The sequence below is a fragment of the Strongylocentrotus purpuratus genome, unplaced genomic scaffold (assembly GCF_000002235.5).
Source record: "Strongylocentrotus purpuratus isolate Spur 01 unplaced genomic scaffold, Spur_5.0 spur5_scaffold_1, whole genome shotgun sequence".
Lineage (NCBI taxonomy): Eukaryota > Metazoa > Echinodermata > Echinoidea > Camarodonta > Strongylocentrotidae > Strongylocentrotus > Strongylocentrotus purpuratus.
The window spans coordinates 47,673,627-47,687,163 of NW_022145594.1; positions in this window are offsets into that span (position 1 = coordinate 47,673,627).

Below are 13,537 nucleotides of genomic sequence, written 5' to 3' on the forward strand. Positions count from 1 at the left end.
CTTAGCCTTTAAACACCTTCCGGGGCGAATCCAGGATTTAAAAAAAGGGAGTGGGGTTCTATTTCACCCGAATTCCTACAAGCAAGCAATAACAATGAAACCAAATTAAAAAAGAAAATTCGACCCCCGGCCCCCACCAACAAAAAATAGATACGACGACCGTACAGTAACAACAACAAAAAGTTATCGAGCAAAAGGGAGGGTCGGGGATGGGGCTGATTGAAAACAAATATGTAATCCAAAATGATATTAGATTATCATCAGTATGCAATTAAATCCAAAGGAAAAATCTAACCAGGTTACAAATAAACGGTTGAAATTAATATACTGTATATATACAGTTACAAAGGGAGAAATAAATCTACGAATTCGGATTATCATCAATGTAAAGTAACCAGAAAAGAAGGATGATCTCTGACAAGCAAGCAAGTAAAAATGAAAAAGAAAGGGAAATCCAGGCCCCCTTGGCAGCCCTGAATCCGCCCCTGATATTGTCGATATACTCAGCCCATCAAATGCCTTATCATTCCACATTGGATGAATTCATCTAATCATTGGAAAGTAACTTTTGATGAAGTAAAATTCAAATATAACTCAAAACTTACAATCAAAAGGCATTTAAGTTGTTTAGAAAAGTCAATTCATCTCTCATGGTCGTGGTCGAGTGGATATGTCACCGGACTGTGGATCACATGGTCCGTGGTTCGAGTCCCGCCGCGGCACTAATATCTTTTGGCAAATGCCACACTCGACCCAGGTTATGTAAATAGGTATCTAGTACTGCTGGTAGGATTGTTCTTTGAAATGTACTTTGCGCTGATAACGGCTGCCCGAGCTATTGAAGATAGTGTAATCATTCCCAAAGCTCTTTGGATTTCGCATATAGGGACGATCGACAATGTGTATGCGCTATACAAGAATTGAATATTTTTCTAGTTTTCATTACAGGAGGTTGCTTGTTGTTTTGATGGCTGGGGGGGGGGGGGGAAGCTGCTGACAGATGAAATAAAAAGGTTTAGTTCACATCCTTTTTTCCTTCTTGTTCATAGATAAAGTTTATATCTTATCGGAACTTTATAGATCAACCAAACAGTCAGTCATAGAGATTGATTGATAAAGTTCTAGGAACATATAAAATAATAAATGAAAAATAAATCGCAATGTCACAATCATTTCATGAAGTTGCGTGCCGGAGCATTTTGAACAACTCGACTATGTCACTGCTGCGATATAATTTGCGACATGCCTTTATTTATTTTTATTTTTTTACAGATATCCTGGTTATGTGTTTGTGAGTGACAATAATATATCTCAGTCAGCCAAAGTATCAACAAGATTGTCAGAGGAATCTTTTATGGGTATCATCGTTGATGTTTATCTTTTGGCTCGTTCGGATTTTCTCGTTTGCACGTGCTCCTCAAATGTATGTATTTCTTGAATTTTTGCGATTTCGGTTGCAGTACATGTACTAATGTTATCATTTTTTTTGGTATAAATTTATTTATCTATTGATTAATTAATTTCTTTTTTGCTTATTTGCTTATTAATTCACTAACTCATTCACTTATATAATTACCTTTTGATTTTTGATATCGATGAACTTGAAAAAGCATAAAATACGCTTAACCTATTTCTTCTTCTTCTTATATGTTATTATTGTTATAATGATTATATCTACTGTTTTTAGAGGGTTCCCAACATAAAAAAAAAACCTCTGTGTGCCCATGCCTTGAGCCATAATGCATGGCCGTCCAGAGGATTTGTTTATGTTGGGGACCGGGGTAAAATGCAATAAATTATTGAAAAGTTATTGCATTTTTTGTTTTATTTTTTATTTATGGAAACTGCCCCCCTACCCTAGCCCCCGCTGCGTACAGTCATGGTTCAGTGACAAAGCAATAGCCCCGTAACTGTGAGGCCCCAGGATCAAAACCGTGTCGATGTGCTATATTAGTGCCCTTTTGTGGGGCATTAATCCTCATTACTGTCATTTATGACTTAAGGGCGTAGGTCCCCTACTTGATAAGCATAGTAGCATATACACATGCTTTAGCAGTCACGCAAAACACACATTGTCAAATTATTATTCAATAAAATCTGAGAATGTATACTATTATCTAGATCTATTATTTTTGAATTATTTTTAAAATAATTCCATAAATTGGGGTAAAACAAAAATATTTCAACTATATGAACGCCAGTGTAGTTGCCATATCATAATGATATTCAGGCACCCAAGTGTGACGATATTCGAGCATGTCACTGCCCAAATATGAAATGATTGTTGCTCGAATTTGAACTCTAAATTCATCCCTATATCCCCTGTCTCGTATGTTTTTTTATTGCGAAGTAGCGTATCTGAACATCCACCCCCGGATACCCCCCCCCCCATCCCAAGTCAACTAATCCTAGGACAACTACCCCCTAGGGCAACCACCCTCTAGGACAACTACCCTCCAGGACAACTACCCCCGGACAACTACTCCCAGACATCTACCCCCTAGGACAACTACCCCCGGACAACTAGCCCCAGACAACTAACCTCTAGGATAATTGTCCGGGGTGTTTTCTATTCATTCCTTTTTCACCCGGGTGGCAAATTTTACGAACTATCTGGAGGTATATTATAGTCAAACAATTTAGCACGGTAGCAGAAGACCCCCTCTCTTCCGTGTTCTATGTGTCCTTGAAGAGCCAATCAGGGCACGCCCCCTCCCCTTCTTCCTTTCCTACGCCACTGGTGACAACTCTTGGGCACCCGTCATTATCTGTAGAGGCCTATTCCTGACTGCTTGCTGTGCATCAAGCTTTACAGTCATGCACCCTTTATTCTGCATTATATAGAGAGAGCTTGGGAGAAAGAAAAAAATAAGTGTGAAAAGAAATATATAGAACGCCATAGGCCTACTACTATAGACCTACTAGATGATGACCTAATCGTGTTTTTGTTCTATTTTTTTTGGGGGGGGGGGTGGGAGGGTGGGGTGAAAAATGCCGATTCAACTAGTATTTTCAGGTCTAAAATGTCGAGAGTGAATCTCAAACAATCACAATCATTTTTACTAAGTAATATAAGTCAAAATAGATCTGTCTAATACTGCCATGACTAAAAAAAAATATATCGTCTATTTTTTTTAAACAGAACTCGCTCAAATACGATGTATAAAAGGGCACATCGAAGAGAATGTCAATTACATGCGCACAGATCATATCGTTTTCGTTAATCGGCCGCGCGTCTGATAGCGGGGATTAGACCTCCCTGCAAGGTTACTGACAGGTGGTTATCTCATCAAACCAGCTCTCAATAAGCATAAGAAAAAGGGGACCATGGGGGACTGATGGAAACCGATTAATAGGCATTGTTGGCTATATAGAGGGCGCTTGTAAGTAGTGCAGTGGGGATTTAAGTTCCGCTGTGGAATTGATATTCCATGCTGTTGACGTTGGCAAATGGCCTGACCACGTCACCGACCCAAATTTGGCTTTCACATATATGACCAAAAGTTCAAAAAGAGGGAAATATTTTTGTTGTTGAATCTCTAGATCATATAATATTATTATCTACTTATTAAGTATTATTAAGCGTACTTGACCCTTGGAAGCTATTTAATGTAGTTAAGAAATCAAGGGATCATGGGATGCATCTTATATCATGCATGAATAAAAACTGCACTTTTCACTAGGTTGAAGACAAGTATTTATTTTATATTGGTTTTAATGAATGTTCCCCCCCTCTATTCCGTTTGTCAGATGAACACACCTTTAGTTCATGTGGTCGGGCTCTGCTCTTCTGCAACTATTTATTGTAACTGACCAAGATGGGTCTCATTGTTTTCAAATTGAAAGTTGTTTCGGACGTTACAAAATTGTTTACGGAAAATGAGACAACTTTTTCAAATTTAGAGTATATTTCTAATATAAGCACTACTACAATAAAATTATATTTCTTTTAATTTAATGACTTGTAGTTACTAATAAGCTTATTCAAACCATAAACAATCTCATTAATTTATTGTTCTGGTGGGTTAAATGAGGGTCTACATTGTTTGCGGAAAATGTAACGTCCGAAACACCATTTTCAATTGCACTGTTCCATCAAAATACACGAGTTATTTCACATTACTGTTAACTTTCTTTAAGATCCACCCATGCTCATCAATCATCAATAGAAAAAAACACATTGTTTGTGGGTATATTTTTTTTGTTACAATTTTGTTACAAAATTCCGTAAACAATTGGCTGTTCAGGGATACCTCATGCACATAAAGCAATGTTGAAAATTTTTCTTTAAGCTATAGGAGGTCAATCTAGGTCCATGCTACGAGAAAAAGTTGTAATTGATTTCTAACTCTTTATCTTTGAACAGTATCAGGCTCTCAAAGGGCCATTTAGCTATTTGGTCATAGGTACAAAAACCAGTGCCACAAATCCATTAGACAATGTGGTCCGGATACTTGGAATAATTTTCCCGACAACATCAAATTTTGTTCAACCCTCTATTCCTTGAAAACCACACTTAACGAAAAATAATACAATCATATGTGCCAAACGCTCTAAATTAGTATAATAGCTTTGTCTTAAACCACGATTTAAAATTCCTTTTACTCAACTGCCGTCTGCTGCACCCTCACTTGCAATTGCACTGCGCCCACTTGATGACTAGGTTTTACCAAGAGAGTTTTGTTGCTACATGTTTTTCCTACCGAGGGCGCCATCCATTTCCAGCCTAACCGCCTACGATGGCGGTCTCCTGCGTTCTGAAATGTATCTCTTTAGTTAAATGAAAAATATATACAAATATCTGTTATACTTCTGTATATGCTTTGTATTATGGTTATTGTATAATATTATTAGACATGATTTGCTATGTATGTAATACTTATGTAAAAATACTTTGCATTTAAGCTGGCGCAGATCGATTTTGCCATGCCAATTATCATTCAATTTTCCAGTTTTTGTATTTAAATTAGGATTTTGGTCGAAGGGTTTCATAGATCTTTCATTCAATTTAGAAACTGCTCAACTAGCATTCAAATTAATATTCACTTGTCGAAGCGTAATTTTTATCATTCAAATTAACACCTGTCATTCGTATTCGTAATATTTTTTATTCAAGTTAGGAATATGTTAGGGGGAAGAATTGCAACAAACTTTTACGGTTTTTAAATAATGCAGTTAAAATGCATTATTTGCCATTGGGGTCTAAGCTACTATTCCATTTATTTATTTTCAGGACAATGCAGATGGGTGTAGTCAGACATAAAGTAAAGAAGGGGCGAAATCAAGGGATATGGCATTTCTGCACGGACATGTTCATATACCCGGGAAAGGTGGGGGTACCCTCAATCGCCCCTTTTTACTACAGACTCGGAATTTTACAAAAGTAATTCACATCGTCTCGTATACCCAACACACCCTTCTGTTTTTCTTAAAAAGTTTCATAGTTTACTTGCCCGCCAGCAGATCGATGGCTAAAGACATGGCTAAATAATGGATCATGTTCAAATTGTTGACTCTAGTCCCTACCCCAGTCACAATATTGTACCCTTCTTTTATAATGAAATTATGTTAAATTTATGACGAAACATAAGACAAACAACTTCCTTACATGAACATTTACAAATATACTGAGACCATCAGGTCCGTAGATGCAAGTCTTTTTTTCTTCTTAAAGGTAAAGACCAGTTATGGTCATGTGATTTCATTGTGAAAGAAATGTTGTGGAATCGATCAGAAAAGGTTGATCATCTAGCATCTAGCATCTGCAAGGTTCTGGAATCATCAAAATGATAAGAAATTTGGCCCATTCTTCGTAAAGCTACAAGCACTATACACAGAAAGATGTATATGGGACTACCCCTATATCTCTCACAGTCCATGAGAGAAACAAATTTACCAAATATATGAATTAGTAGTTTCCCGGCAATTTTTTTATCATCATGTATTTGTCAAAACACATTCTTTCACATGATTGGTAATGAGAGCTTCCATTTCATTTTTTGAAATTGGGGCGTTTCCAATACTGGTCTTTACCTTTAAAAGAGACATGAGTGATTACAATACGTGCTTGTTGAGATGTTTTGCCACCTCCTTCTCCCCCCCCCCCCCCCCTCTCCGAAAGAACAGGTTTCTCGTAGCATCCCTTACGGATGCCCTAATTACGTAACCTATCAAAGGTCGTATCCATTCTTTCATTAAAATATTGGGCTTAGTTCCTCTTGATAACATCCAATCGATCGCATCTCGACCTCACAAATCTTGCCCTCTCGCGGGCAAATTACTCTTTAGATCATCGAACACACCAGTACTGCATAATATGATTCTGAAGCAATTTAGTCGACACTGTAGAAATACAAACAGTGAAATCCTGAAGATCATCCTTGATTATGTGGTAATTACAATAACATCACATATTTTTGTTCCACTTGGAGGTAACCCATCGCATTTTTATCCGGAATCATCAAAATGATAAGAAATTTGGCCCATTCTTCGTAAAGTTACAAGCACTATACACAGAAAGATGTATATGGGACTACCCCTATATCTCTCACAGTCTATGAGAGAAACAAATTTACCAAATATATGAATTAGTAGGCGGTTTCCCGGCAAATTTTTTATCATCATGTATTTGTCAAAACACATTCTTTCACATGATTGGTAATGAGAGCTTCCATTTCATTTTTTGAAATTGGGGCGTTTCCAATACTGGTCTTTACCTTTAACAATCAAACGTAAATGCTGATGAAAATCAGATAAATCTAATAAGTATAAGTGTATAAATGCAAGAAAATTAAATATGATGAAATACACATCAAAAAACAATCTTGAAAGAAAAAGAATGAGCTATAAAAAGTGTGTAATAAACGAGAAATGTATATTGACCATCAATTTAAATGCCCGCCAGGAGATCGATGGCTAAAGACATGGCTAAATAATGAATCATGTTCGAATTGTTGACTCTAGTCCCTACCCCAGTCACAATATTGTACCCTTCTTTCATAATGAAATTATGATGAAATTATGATAAATTTATGATGAAACATAAGACAAACAACTTCTTTACATGAACATTGACAAATATACTGAGACCATCAGGTCCGAAGATGCAAGTCGTTTTTTTCTTCTTAACAATCAAACTTAAATGCTGATGAATATCCCATAAATCTAATAAGTATAAGTGTATCAATGCAAGAAAATGAAATATGATGAAATACACATGAAAAAACAATCTTGAAAGAAAAAGAATGAGCTATAAAAAGTGTGTAATAAACAAGAAATGTATATTTACCATCAATTTAAGTGCACAAAGTGCTAATTTGAATGCTAAAAACGAATTAGAATATTAAAAGTACACCGTCGCGTTGTCAGAAAATCGTGTTGCGCCAAATCGAATGACCAAATAGCGAAAGAAGCACATTGTTCATTAATTTGAATGAAACATACGTAGATTCTAACGAAAATTCCATAGTTTTGAAAACTAAAAAAGGAAATATAAACCCGAGATATACCTGACTGCACTAAAACCGTTGAATTTGAACGCAAGACAAATTAATTTGAATGACAAACTCGCAAATTTGGCCGGGAAATCCTATTTTTGAACGCAGAAATAAAATCAATCAAACAAATATGCACGGCCAGTGGTGTTCATGGCTTAATTAAAGCCCCACTGCCCTATTTATAGCTATTTGCGCCCTCTATATAGCAAACATGGTTCCTCATGGTCCCCTTTTCCTTATGTTTATTGAGAGCTGATTTGATGGGATAACCACCTGTCACTGACCATGCAGGGAGGTATAATCCACCTGCTATAAGAAATGCAGAGGGGCTTTAAAGAAGAAGTACCTTCGAAATCAGCCTACCATGAAAACTTATAGTCTTAATAAATGGTTGCCAAGTATATTAAAGGGACTTGGTAACATTGTTTAGATGAAAGAAAATGGTGCTCAGGTATTGACTTCAATGTTAGATGTAAAATTGAAGATAATCTGAAAGTTTGAGTGAAAATAGACTTATTATTAATGATACAAATTGGGAAAAACTGATGTGATCGATTCCTTAATTCTCCCAACTATATTATTACAATTTAATTTCATTTTAGGTGAATGTAAATCGTCACAAAGCAATGAATTTGCTCCGTATACCATTTCAGACATTTAAGTGTTGAAAGATTTTTAAAGCCTTTCTTATGTCTTATTTTCATGGAAAAACGGTTGGGAAAATTAAAAAATGGTTGGAAGTGTTAAAGGGTGTCGCACAGTGACACCTTCAAAGTAAAACATAAATATCTTTGTGGTTTGAGAATTTTTTCAGTATTTTTTGCATGTTAGAAGGTTAGTACAGTAGAAGGAATATAAAAAGAAAAGTTTCATACAAAAATTACGCAATTTTGTCATTAACCTTCAACAATGTTACCAAGTCACTTTAAAGCAAATTTGATTTTTGATCTTGTTCTTAATTTTAACTTCTGGCACGGGAACGCTTATGCAAAATATAAGTGAATGAATATTTACACAAACTACAAAATTCATACTTTTATCTCTCTCTTAACGCAGGTTTGTCGACTAGCTTACGAGATGATGCAGCAGTACCACGTGGATGCTGCCACCAAAGTCCGCTCCCTTGACATGAACTACTACTTTCATGGTCAGACTCCAAATAGCTTAGGCAAAAAAGCCAAGACGCCTGTGTATGAAGGGGCTGAGAACGTTCACTTGTAATACCCAAATCCAAAGCTTAAGCCATTTATACATCATTGATTGGTTGATTGAATCAATTTATTTTCATAAAACACTAAACACTGAGCAGACTATCATAGATTGAAATCAACAACTACCAATCGCTGTTTGGAAAAAAGCCACATGTCTATTATACCTTAATCATGATAATATAGTGCAGTATAAAATATAGGATTTCCCGGCCAAATTCGCGTGTTTGTCATTCGAATTCATTTACTTTGCATTTAAGTTAGCGCAGATCGGCTTTGCCATGCCAATTATCATTCAATTTTCCAGTTTTTGTATTAAATTTAGGATTTTGGTCGAAGGGTTTCATACATCTGCCATTCAATTTAGAAACTGCTCAACTAGTATTCAAATTAATATTCACTTGTCGAAGCGTAATTTGTATCATTCAAATTAACACCTGTCATTCGTATTCGTAATATTTTTTATTCAAGTTAGGAATGTTAGGGGGAAGAATTGCAACAAACTTTTACAGTTTTTAAATAATGCAGTTAAAATGCATGATTTGCCATTGGGGTCTAAGCTGTTATTCCATTTATTTATTTTCACGACAATGCAGATGAGTTTAGTCAGACACAAAGTAAAGAAGGGGCGAAATCAAGGGATATGGCATTTCTGCACGGACATGTTCATATATCCGGGAAAGGCGGGGGTACCCTCAATCGCCCCCCCCCCCTTTTTTTATTTTTTTTTTTACTACAGACTCGGAATTTTACAAAAGTAATTCACATCGTCTCTTATACCCAGCACACCCCTCTGTTTTTCTTAAAGAGTTTCATAGTTTACTTGCCCGCCAGCAGATCGATGGCTAAAGACATGGCTAAATAATGAATCATGTTCAAATTGTTGACTCTAGTCCCTACACCAGTTACAATATTGTACCCTTCTTCCATAATGAAATTATGATTAATTTATGATGAAACATAAAAGACAAACAACTTCTTTACATGAACATTTACAAATATCCTGAGACCATCAGGTTCGTAGATGCAAGTCGATTTTTCTTCTTAACAATGAAACTTAAAAGCTGATGAATATCAGATAAATCTAATAAGTATAAGTGTATCAATGCAAGAAAATGAAATACGATGAAATACACATGAAAAAACAATCTTGAAAGAAAAATAATGAGCTATAAAAAGTGCGTAATAAACGAGAAATGTATATTGACCATCAATTTAAGAGCACAAAATGCTAATTTCAATGCTACAAATGAATTAGAATGCTAGAAGTACACCGTCGCGTTGTCAGAAAATCGTAGTGCGCCAAATCGAATGACCAAATAGCGAAAGAAGCACATTGCTCATTAATTTGAATGAAACATACGTAGATTCTAACGAAAATTCCATAGATTTGAAAACTAGAAAAGGGAATATAAACCCGAGATATACCTGACTTCACTAAAACCGTCGAATTCGAACGCAAGACAAATTAATTTGAATGACAAACTCGCGAATTTGGCCGGGAAATCCTATATTACATGACTGAAGATCTGACACATGAAGCCCTCATCGAGAAGAGAAGGTGGAACACAGCAATTCAGCATGTAGGGCATGTATATACAGGAACTTTTGAAAAACAAGGTGAAGCTCCGCTTCTCAGTCGGGAAGTACGATGCGACTCGGAAACTTAGCAGTTGCCTTGAAGACATTAGGTTCTGGTCTTTTAACAATAGACTTTGCCTTAATGAACGAAAATCTAAAATGATCCACATTACTTCCAAATTCAGAAACATCGATTCCTTCCCCGACTTGGTTACCGGAGATGATTCACTGAAGGGTAGTGAATACGTATTAGACCTTGGTGTTTTAATCGACAACATCTTATATTTCAGCAGCATATTAAAAACGTCTGTAAATCTGCATCTTTTGGAATCATTAAAATCACCAATTTAAGTCCTTGCTGAAAACGTACCCTTTTAATTCATGAATGATATTCTGCAGTCGGTCAAAGGAGGTGCACACCGTATTATTCCTTGTTTGTTTGATCTCATGTTTGACCTTTAATATGTTTGATCTCATTTATATTATTATTATTATATATATGCATGATTTATTGAATAAAGAACAGATTCATAATTTGTATGTTTATTATAAGTTTTGGTTAATAATTTTTAGTCAGACAATGTTGCGCTTAGAGACATCCATATTAAACCTCTTATGAATGTTGTGGATTATTATTATCATTAAGTGGAGGAACCAAGCGGGAGTCCCGTACGAGTTCAAATCGGACAGTTTTGTCCAGACGGTCAGGTGAATTTATGTACATATATAATGTATGATATGACATGTAGAATGTATAATATACAGTTAACAACTAATAATTCAAGATAATCAGTAGTATCCTAATGGTTAGAACGAGAATATAACATTGTTGAGGGCGTGTCATGCATATAGCATACACCTACACATAGTAGCGTACGCAGGATTTTTTTCAAGGGGGGGGGGGGAAGAGGTCATATTTATGAAAACAAATTGTCCCAAAATTTGAAAATTTGTCCGATCGTCATGGGGGGGGGCAAGGTCTGCTCTTTGGGTCACCAATTATCACTCTCTTTTTTTTTTTTTTTTTTTTTTTAATAATAATAATTTTTAAAAAATCCAACCAAGGGGGGGGGGGGGGTTCAACCCCCAACCCCCCCCCCCCCTGTGTACGCGCCTGCCTACACAACATCTTCCCGTGCCTTTTAATGATAATAAGAATAATAATAGCAAGACGTTTAGCGGTTAATACTTATGTTTCGAAGTGAAGTACAACATTTACCCCGGCATTATCCCGATTGACTGTTCCTTCACATCTTTTAAATAGCTGTCCACATAGTCAGGATATAGGAGTCATGTGCGAAGATGCAGGTGATTGCTCTGTTCATTTCAGTTTAGATCAGTCTTTATTTCATTCTCACTAAAATCAACGTACATAAAACATATACACATCAAAGTAATAAAAGGTTGAATAGTGACAAATTCTTTGAATTCGCAAAATTTTGGTTACACCTTGGATTTTAAAATCTGCATTATGTGAACCAGGCGCGTACAGGGGGGGGGGGGGGGGGGTGTTTGGGGGGTTAAACCCCCCCTTTGGTAATTTTTGTGTGTAAACCCCCCCCCCCCTAAATTTCTCTAAAACCCCCCACATAGTATGTACAACGTAATATCATATCATATATTTATATAAAGATTTTTATTGATAGAATTTGTGATTTTACCATGGCACCTTTGCAATAAATTGAACACAACGCACCTTTGCAATACATTGAACACAACGCCAAGTTCCTTGTTTTGTTTCTGATGTATGTATTTCCTGGCTTCTCAACCCATGTGGGGTGTATGGAGGAAGACAGTGGGAGGGAAATATAAACCCGAGATATACCTGACTGCACTAAAACCGTCGAATTTGAACGCAAAACAAATTAATTTGAATGACAAACTGGCAAATTTGGCCGGGAAATCCTATATTTGTTATTTTAACGCAGAAATAAAATCAATCAAACATAATATGCACGGCCAGTGGTGTTCATGGCTTAATTAGAGCCCCACTGCCCTACTTATAGCTATTTGCGCCCTCTATATGGCAAACATGGTTCCTCATGGTCCCCTTTATGTTTATTGAGAGCTGATTTGATAACATAACCACCTGTCACTGACCATGCAGGGAGGTATAATCCACCTGCTATAAGAAATGCAGAGGGGCTTTAAAGAAGAAGTACCTTCGAAATCAGCCTACTATGAAAACTTACAGTCTTAATAAATGGTTGCCAAGTATATTAAAGGGACTTGGTAACATTGTTCAGTAGCGTACGCAGGATTTTTTTTCAAGGGGGGGGGGGGTAAGAGGTCATATTTATAACAAAAATTGTCCCAAAATTTGAAAAATTGTCCGATCTTTATGGGGGGGGGGGCAAGGTCTGCTCTTTGGGTCACCAATTATCACTCTCTTTTTTTATCTATTTTTTTTTAATAATAATAATTTTTAAAAAATCCAACCAAGGGGGGGGGGGGGGGGTTCAACCCCCAACCCCCCTTTCATTCTCACTAAAATCAATGTACATAAAACATATACACATCAGAGTAATTAAAGGTTGAATAGAAATCAGGACAGAGTGACAAATTCTTTGAATTCGCAAAATTTTGGTTACAGCTTAGATTTTCAAATCTGCATTATGTGAACGGGTGGGGAGGTTAAAGAAAATAAATATTTAAACAGATATTGATATGATAATTTTGATCACGCACAGGCATGTTTAGAGCACAATATTCTACATGTATATAATGCGATACGTACAGGTTTGTATCTTGTGAACAAATATGATGCATGGAAGCTACATTTCAAGGAATGATGAGCTTTTGTTAAAAGTGGATTGCTCAAATTTGTTAACGTTAAAAATTGTCGAATTGGTTTTACAGTATTAAATGAAAACTCAATATCTATATAAGCCAAAACTTTGTTTCATTTGTAACTTGGTTATCATATAGGCAGGTCATTGTTTTAATGTTTGCACATAGTATGTACAACGTTATATCATATCATATATTTATGTAAAGATTTTTATTTATAGAATTTGTGATTTTCCCATGGACACCTTTGCAATAAATTGAACACAACGCCAAGTTCCTTGTTTTGCTTACGATGTATGCGTTTCCTGGCCTTTGAACCGATGTGGGGTGTATGGAGGAAGACAGTGGGAGGGTGAGTGTAATGTGAGGGGTAGCCGCGAGTGTGGGTAGGGTGGAGTAGGCCTAACGCTGTGGGTTAGTTTAGGATGGTTGAGGGTGTAGTGAGTGGGACTGGAGTGGAAG